Below are 10,164 nucleotides of genomic sequence, written 5' to 3'. Positions count from 1 at the left end.
GCCAAGTATTCTTGGGACATAAAGATACAGGCTTCCTGGAAACAGGAATTTTATTCATCTGGGTAGCTTGTTTCCTCCCAGATGAATAGCTTGTAGCAGTCATTCCAGAGCTCCAGTCCTTGCTTCAGGACAGATGTTCTGCAGAAGTAACACATTTCTCTGTTCCAGAGATGGCTAGAAGAGCACAGTTGCCTGCACTAAGCTAAATTCCTGCACATATAAACTTCAAAGCCAGCAGGGAGAGTGTGCTTGTGATGCTTGACAGACAAGCGCTGCAGCTACAACTTGTGACATCGTGCGATGAGAAAACATAAAAGCTAAACTTTAAAAGAGTAAGGTTAAGAAGGCTAATGCTTCAGAAGAACAGAATCTGACTCTACATCAGTACTGAATCTATTACACATTTCCTGCCCTTCAAAGCTTTTAGTTTAATGAGTTACCAGATCTCTTAAAACATCTAACAAACTTTCGTATACATGCTGTGGCCAGAATTAAAACCTATTCTAAACACACCAAGATTCTTTTTATATCCCTTAAATAATTTTCTATCTTTATAGGAGGGAAATAACACCTGCTTTAATACAATTGCACAAAGAATTAGTAAGATGAGGCAGGCAAAGTCTGATTCCTCCAAAATCATGCAAGACTACAGGAGGTAAGTGACAATCTGCATTTACATTGCTTCCCCCACCACCAAGTATTTATTCAATGGATCAGAACGCACAGCAATTACTAGACAGACTGCCATGGAAATTGTAAGAAAAAGATGGCCCATATTCTCTAGAATTCCAAGTCTGAGGTGGAAGGAGGGCTTGTATTCTGATGTTCTCCAGACTGTATTAAGGCATCTGTGCAGACTCAGTCTCTGGCCAGCAGATGCCTTACACACGCACACGGCTCACTGTGTCAAATCTGAATAAATTCCTCCCCATTTCTTCTTGCCATGGCGGCTGCCATGAAGGAAGGTGAAAAGACTCCTACTATTTACAGCTTATCTACATCGAGTCACAGCTCATGGCTACATGGAGTTTGTTCCCCCCTTGCCCCAGCTTTCCATTTTTGAATCTTCTCCCATCTACTCTCTAAACCTTGCTGCCAAACCTACAGGTAGTGAACACTGACATGGATTCTTGAACAAGGTAACCACAAGGTTGTTATACAAGGGCCATGCTACTCATTACAGTAGCACTAAGAGCTGCTTACAATAGCAAAAATGACTTTCATCCAAACTTAATTCAGCACTGTTTTCTTTATATGCAGTATAAGCAAATACACTGTCACCAGAGTTTTAGAGATTTTATATTTTTGAAATTTACACAACTAGGCTCTGTAACTGTTTGCTACTGTGTTAGGTTAACAAAATCTGGCTTTTGGTGGTGGTAGGGGAAGGCACAGAGGCTACCTCTGGAAAAAAAAAAAAAGTCCTTGAAACTTCTACTATGCCCAGCAGAGCCAATTCCTAAAGGCTCTGATGACTGAACACCAATTCTCCCTTGAGTTGGAGAAAGGAAAAGGTGAAAACACGTGAAGAGAACAACATGGTGACACGAAGGTCGGTGCAAAAGAGGGATGGCGAGGGGGAGGTGCTCTGGACATCAGAGCTGAAATTCTTCTGCAAGCCATGATGAGGACTAGAACAGAACAAACTGTTTCCCTGTAATTCATTAATTGCATGGGGGGATGCAGAATTCACTGGCAGCCTGTGCAAAAAAGGTGCTTGCACTGGAGCATGTGGATGCTGAAAAGCTGTGATCTGGTGAGAGGTCTGAACAGAGAGAAAGAACCCTTGCTTCTGGAGATAGAGGAAGAAGACCTTTGCTTTTATACTAGAACAACTCATCCCTAAAAGTGTACCCCATGAACCAAATGGCCCATGGAAAAACAGTTGTAGGAAGACTGCTTTGCCTGTGGGAGGGACTCACACTGCAGCAGGTTTGGGTGGGACTGCTACCTGTGAAAATTAGAACCACACTGGAAGAGCTCACGGAGAACTGTCTCCTGTGGGAAGGGCCCCGTGGCATAGCAAAAGAGACTCGTCTCCCTAAGCAAACTGAAGAAAGATTGTTTAGAAGTGACAAACTGACAAAAAACACCATGTTTTGTCTCCCTGCACTGTCAGCAGGAAGGAAAGAAGGGCTGGAGGACGGAAAAGGTATGCTAAAGGTTTTAGTTCTCATTATACTCTTTTAAGTCTGTTAACAGATTTTTTTTTATTTATACCTTTTTAAGTTTTATGACTGTTTTGCCCTTAAAATGCTTCTTCCCAATCCTTACGTCAGCTCATGAACTCCTTTTTAATTGTTCTTTCCCCCTCCTCTGCTCAACTATACCAGAGGAGAATGAGTGAATGATTTTTTGTGGGTGCACTGGCATTTGGCCAGCATCAAACCCACGACAGATACCTATAAGCCAGCAGTGTGTTTTACCTCCCAAGTAATTCTTCCCTCTCAAAATAGACATTTTAATGGTCAAATACATGTGTTTCCAACTAAAATTAAAGGATATTAGTCAAGTGAAGCATTCTGACGAGCAGATATGTCCCTCAGGGGACATAGCACACAGCAGACTGGACTCTGCCATTTATACATGAAATATTTTGCACATATTCACACCCAGGAGTGCAAATCCTTTTATCACAAAGCAGTCTTCACATCCTCCAAACATCTGAAAACTAAGGTAAATTATTTAATAGCCATCCAGACTTAAACATGCTATTTATAAGAAATTTTATAAAAACTTCACTGCAGACTGAAGTGTGCCGTACGTTCAGTAACTCCAAGAGTTAAGATCAGCTCAACAGCTCTAGCTCAGCATAACACCAGGTGTTACCATGAGCCTGATCAGAAGCTTCACAGTGAATCTACACTGCCACCAAGTACCACTCAACCTACACAAAAATCACCTCAATCACAACATAAAGCAGAAAACTCCCTTTCAAGCAGAGACATTTGAGAATCAATGCACAGGTACAACCTAGCTGATTCAAGAGTGTTTTAAAACTAATTTGCAGCAGTGAAAGAAAACAAAAACACTCACAGGAGTCTATCCAGCCTGGATTTTGAAGCTGATTAAACAGGTGAGAAGCAGACCCAGAAGTGTTTCATGAGCAAGATGAAGACAGCCACAGAAGAGCAACATAAAGGAGAAACCACCTTTGTCATCTCACCTGCAAGCATGCAAGACTAGAGGTTTTTCCTCAAGAGTAATTATCAAAGACAAGAAGGTACCATCTATTCCCCAAGCTCACAAGTGGGAGCACTGGGGCATTATTGACTGCTTTCTTTTTATCCTTACTTGAATCAGCACAAGAAAGAGCAGTGTGAGAATTAAATCAATATAGCAGAACCAGGTGGGTGGAATGGGATCACATTACCAATTGTTATGCCCTTTGAAATTGAACAGAAACCAAAAATAGTGTGTCATTTCCATTAAAGAGACAGAATTTTAGAAAAAACAGCATGAAGAACTTTTAACTGTTTTCTCTTCTAAGACTCTGTGTTTTACCAGGTCACACTTTTTACTCCAACCTAACACGCCACATCTGCAATTTAACTGAAGTAAAATGAATGTAAACTACCTAATGCCCCAATACTTCAAAACAATCAACCCAAACCAACCAAACAAAAAGCCCCACCAAAACCCCCACAGGAAATCTCTTCTCACCCAGAAATAACGCTGGAGAAGTAAGCATCCTAATTTAGTCAGTGCTGTGACACACCAGCTGAAGAATATGATTTTCTTGAGACTAAGCCCCAGAAGACATCAAAGCTGCAAACTGAACTTCTCTGGAGTTCACTGTACTCAGCCCCTCTCCTCCAGCAAGTGACACAGCCAGTGTCATCATCAGGGGAAATATATTGCAGACTATTCCTCATCATATACAAGAGTTGCCAGGACATCTGATCCACACATGGGCATAGGTGAACATTTTACTTGCAAGGCCCCAGGAAGAAGTACAACGAAGAAGGGTCTGCTCAAACAAAACAACTCACAAATTTGACACTGCTGTCCTCTTCCCTAGGGTCCTGAGGCTTGAGCCGATCCGTGGTGGAGGGGGAGTTGGACTAGAAGACCTTCAAAGGTCTATTCCAATCAAATTACTGGTCTGCAAATTATTCTATGATTCCACAACAAACACTTTCAACTACAGCAGTGTGTTATCTCAGGGGACCCCACAGTTTCTCCCAGCAGCAGTCATGGATGTACACTTGGGGCATCCCATGGCAACAATGGCAACTACAATGCTGAGAGATCTCTGGCAGCAGGAAGCACTGGAATCCCCGGCCTTTGAATTACCTAAGGTGTGCATATCCTGCACTGTAAGTGCACATCTGCCACTCTGATTCTATCTATTTCTTCCAGCATGGTTCAGAGACAGCACTTACCAGACAGTAAACTCAGGTGCTGGGCAGCTCAAGGCTGTTTTCCAGCACAATTCCTCTCTACACGTAGACGAGACCAGGTCAAGTCATTAAAGTGCACTAATTCAAGCTAAACGCAGTAAAGAAGATGCTGAAAGCTGGAAGCATTAGGAGCTACTACTCACCCTGAATTAGTGGGTTCTTTGAGAACTAACCATATCAAACAGCTCAGCAGCTCCAGGCAAAGGATATTCCACACCGATTCAATTTCATGACAAACACAAGATATATAAACCCAAGGACTGAAGAAACCACACAAATCTCACAGCTGTGTTAATGCTGAAAAGCTCTGGAGCAAACTGGCATAGTTTTCTGCTGTCAAATTGAAACAAACTATCCTCTTTCATGCTCTGAAGTGTTAATTAATTGAATTGTTCAGCGTAACAAACAGCTTCAACAATTGCCTGGTTCTAGGGATTAATAAATCCTCCTCTGCACAGCATGCTTTACCTTTTGTAAGTCGCTGATATCTTCCTAACTAGCAGTGCTTGGTAGCATACAACCAGAGGAATAGAAAAAGTTGAAATTCAAATTAGTTAGGAAGAATCTAAGAAATATGTGTACCTTTTCATTTAATACTAAGGCAGAAAAAAAAATCTATGCTATATCTACACTTTTGAATTGGTCTTATTCCTTTATTTCCGAAAATTCAGCTGGAAACAGTAGCTGATAAATAGTTAACCACAGCTCTTCTAGAAGACTAGAAATCCTCACTTACTGAAGACAGACTTGCTGAAAAAAAACATTATTCAAAATCAGTTCTGTTGGCCTGTACTTGCTTACATTAATCTCTTCTTGGGGAGAATTACCATGAATTTGGCCCTGTCAACTAAAATACACTGACTTCTGCTCACAACCCTGGAGCCCCCACATTCAGGTTTCATCCCTGAACTCATCAAGAGACTGACTGTACCTCACAAGAGATCCAGGATATGTTTGGTTTTTAATGATCATCTGAAACAACAAATGGTACCAATTCAAATTCCAAGATGTGGCATAAAAATGTCTAAAGGAGCCCCAGCTGTTCTGGACTGAGACCTGAGCTGAAGTATCCATGCATCTCACAAAACAATCCAAGATACATGGTGAGGCTGCTGGCATTTTCTACCTATGTATTACACCTAGAGTACTCCTCACCCTCATCACTGAGATATGCAAGATGAGGTCTGGTAGCACTGAGCATTGAGAAATAGTTAAATGGCTCTATTAAGATAGGAAAGGTTGTTCTTTAACATTACAAGGTTTGCTAACTTGATTCTGTGGTATCACAAAAGCAAACAGAAATCCCTGTAGCAAGTCCCACTGACCTCACTTTTAAGGGTGGCAGTGAATAGTTGTTAATTTTCTCTAAATCCCCTATCAGCAAAATCAGAAAATGCCTAATTCCTTACGCCCACTCCTGCTGCATTGACACAGTGCTGTTGCAGACAAGAGATTTAAACCCAAGACATCCAGATAAAGTCCAGTCAACAAAATCTCATTACAAAAACCTTTCAAAAACAGAAATAAACACAGCTTCATCAAATCCTAACCAAAATAAAGGGTAGTAGCATATAAATAATTAACTCCCTTGCCCCAATTAAAACCACTTTGGGTTCAATTAAGAGTATGTATAGCCTTAACAATGTAAGACTGGTTCTAATCTTACAACTGACAATGTTTATGTTAATGAGTCTTTTATTTTCACCAGCAAAACAGATAAAATTATGCTGCTCCTTGGAAATTTACAGCAGTGAATCATGTTTCTACAATTTCTGACAGCTCCAGTGACAAAAAATGGCCTAATTTCATGAACGGGCTTTAGTAACATGTATTGCTCAAGTGAATCCTCAATGGCATCCTAAAGTCTCAAACAGTAATTAATTTCTTAAGCAGCTTTGAGAAACAGTTCTGAAAAATAATATCAGTGACTCTGCTTAAAGCAGCAAGCCTATCCTGCACTTCCATTCCAATTCATGTTTCTGCCATGACACCATTTCTCTTCCTACTACTACTGACCAAGTAGGCTATTCCTCTTGGCAAAGAGAAACAAAGTAATTGGCATCTCAACAGACAAGCAATTGGAAGAGCCATGTTAGTAATTCCATATTTCAACAGAAAGACAACATATGATAAAATTCCAGTGGTGTGCATACTTGATTACTGTACAGCCATGCAAATGCAACAATGATTGCAAACAAAGTAATTTACTTGGTCACTGATAAAAGTGAAATTCTGGAAATCAAGTTTTAATCTTGAATTAAGATGCCTTAAGAAGAGCTTTCCAAGTCTTGTCACCTCAGCAATCTTTAAGCCAGCACCTGAATTTCTATGACAGAACACATTTTTAAAGGATTCATGCTGATGAAAGTGTTAGTAAAGGAGAAGCACTGGTCTGTCTAGTTTCAAAGTGCAAGGACGGGGAGTAGATTCTGGAATGAAGAAACAGGAAGATGGCCCAGCATGAGGGACTTGGCATATTTACAGCAGAGGCACGGAAGAGAGGTTGTTCAACAGGCTTTTTATCACCAGGAAGTTCCTACATCACTTAGCAGAGCTCTTGTCAAAGCCAGCATGGAAAGGAAGCCCACCAGCTCAAGGACAATGCCCTCAAGCACTGCAATGTGAAGTATGAATGACCACACAAAGGGGAAATGTCCCTGTCCCTCAGCAGACACCTGCTTACTGCAACGCCCCACTGGAGCACAGCTCTACATTTAATTTTTCTTCAACACCTTTCCAATAAATGTATTTAACTTCTGCATCCAAAGAAAACTTAATTGAGTATTATCTTTGGGATTTGTGAAATAAAGCTGAACATCATTGATGAACTGTACCTGACCAGATACAGCAGATGAATAATTTGGCAAAATTCCAGGAAGGGTTAAGGAATGTTCATCACTTATATTTAATAAAAAAACAGTCAATCTTACATCCTACAACTACTAGTTCTACTAGTTCTAAGGGGGGTGGGGGGAGAAGGAAAGGGAGTACATCTCTTTTTCCATTACTTCATAGTGCATCCAGCCTTCTGTGTACCAAAATGCCAACTTAACCATTACTGTGCTCTGTTTACTATTCTACCCTTTCCCCTGCCTCCATCTGAATTATTCTCCAGTAATTTCTGGACTGCCTAGAAATTATGTGTGTTCAAAAGAATCATAAAGACTCAATTATTTTAGATGTTCAAATGTTGAGATCCACTTTTGCTCTAACTTCCTCAGAATCTCTGAGCAGTAGAACATCTCCTTGTAGACATAACAGCAAATAGTTAGAACTATAACAACTATATGAGCTAGACACTTTTTTTTTAAATGGAAGCGCAGGTTTAAAGAGAACAGTGATTGCTAATCCTGTGGGTGTTTTTTTTTTTAATTCAAGCTAATTATGCAGATCTCTTTCCTGCTGTACTACAGGAACTCTGAACTGTAAAATGTCTTTCAAATGGAAAAATGTTTCTATTAGAAACTCTACATGCCTGTAAAGTGACTAGAAGAGGTTAGTCTAGTTACAGTGTGCTGAACAAAGTGTACATACTTCCGAACTCAGAATTTGTCAGGTAAGTGGAAATGCTGGCTTGTGAGCAAACCCATACACATGAGAAACATACTGACCATGCATGGGTGTTACTACTGAACCAACCAAACAACCAAACTCGAAAAGCTAATTACTGCCCTTTGCTATGCAAAGCTGGGCAGGCTGGTAACATTTGTGTTACAGGTATATATCTTAAAAAAAAAAAAAAAAAAAAAAAAAAAAAAAAAAAAAAAAAAAAAGAGGCCTCAGGAATTGAAAACACACACAAAACAGATTGAAAAACACTCCAACTTTATGCTTCACTTGCAAAAATACAAGGCACTTATCCACTTAGGTCCTGTGTTTATTATCTCCACGAAATTCAGAATGGGAATGGGTTTACACTTGTGTTAACAGCCTGTGTACCAGCAATTAGGTATCTGTAAGGTACTGCATCCTTTCAGTAACACTTGGGCCAGTTCCCAAAGCATCTGTTGAAAAACCTCACGCAGGCATGCTGAACAGGATGCATGGCCTGGCTGGGCCAGGAGGCAGCACGGATTTAGCCAGGACCACCTCCTACCTGGCAGGGGGCTCAGAGCTGCACAGGCAGCTCTTGCTGCTGCTGCTCAGCTTCCCACAGAACACTGCAAGGTGTGGCAGAGATACAAGTGCTACAGTCTCCAGAAAGGATGTGTAGAATGAGGAGAGGCTGCAGGATGACAGAGGTGTGAAGGGAAGAGTGAAGGCACAGAAGGGAAGTAATTATGGCCTGCGCTTAGGACTTCCTAAAAGATGTCTCACAAATTCAAGTCAAACACAGAATTAAAACTTCACAAAGTAGGGTCATTATCTGTAGCAGGACATACAAGTCGTTCATTAGCATAATTTTCAGTGTGATGAAAACCAGCTTTGAGCCTTTTCTATTCACCACGTGTTATAAAGACACCACATCACAAGGCAGCCTTAAATACCAGACCACACATCTGTCTCCCAGGCTCATCCCTGTGAGACACAGGAAAAGATCACAATGCCACAACAGCTGTAGCCTATCCAGATACCTCAAACTCCACGATTGTTATCAAAGACCTTCAGCTTAAAAAAAGTGTACAGAAATCTGCTTGCACTGGGGCACACCTTTTCTAGTCTGAATCAAGTTATGAATGCAAGGCTGCTGAGCCAGCACTTTCTCCAAAGACACTCTTTTTCCTTATTTGTTTCTGCCCTCCACACAAGTACTCAAACACATCCAAGCAAAGGGAAAAATTAAAAAAAAAAAAAAAAGGAACAAAAAAGCAACCAAACCCGCTCAGACTGAAACAGGGACAAGCTCCTTGATTGAGTGTACCCTGTAATCACACAAACCATCCTCAATGCAAAAGAGGATGGATCACTGAGCAGCAAGGCTAGATCTGTCCCAGCCCATAACACATGAAAAACTACACACTCAGTACAAGGTCATACCAACTTGAAAGCATGACTGGGTTCGCTTTATTATATGACTTTTCAAAGATTCGTAGTTCAGATTTACTTTTTAACCCTAACTGAAACTGCATGTCTCACGGCCACATGCCTGTGCATAGGGCTTTCCAGCTCTACATGCTCAGTTCTCACAAAATATTTTGGAAACAGAAGTGACAGAAGACTGTACACATCCCTCCCACTTAAGTGGCAGAAGTTTACAGAACCTTAAGAGTGCTGCTGCTCCGATCTTACTTCTGATATTTGGAATGACTCAAAATAGTAGTCTAAGTCTTTCTGAAAGACAACATGAGATTTTTAGACAAAACCGACTTCTTCTGAGAGAAAACAGCTTGATCTACAAACAGAATCTCGTAAATAAATCTACTGGAGCTGCTCACTAACAAACTTAAGACACTTCGAATTCAACCCAAGTCCTTAGAAAGATAATGTCCCAGCAACACCGCATGAAAGCTGAAACAAGTTCCTTAAGATGTAGCTGAATTGGGCCCACTTTGCTGGTACAAGGACTGTAGACCATCTTAACCTCATTCTGAAAACCAGGCTTCTCGCCTAAATTACACTGAATGTTCTCTCGTCCATACGCCAGCCACCACCCAGCAAAACCGATTGACAAATTTCCACAGGAGCTGGCTGCAAATTAAACTTCAAGAAGACTTCAAAACCTTCATCCTTCTCCACTTCCTCCTTCGAAAGCCATCTTCTCACCGACCAACAAACATGATTATTACCTACAGCAAAACAGTGAGTTACAAAAGAAAAAAAA

This window comes from Geospiza fortis, unplaced genomic scaffold (genome assembly GCF_000277835.1).
Source record: "Geospiza fortis unplaced genomic scaffold, GeoFor_1.0 scaffold35, whole genome shotgun sequence".
Taxonomy (NCBI): Eukaryota; Metazoa; Chordata; class Aves; order Passeriformes; family Thraupidae; genus Geospiza; species Geospiza fortis.
This window is presented reverse-complemented; position numbering follows the sequence as displayed.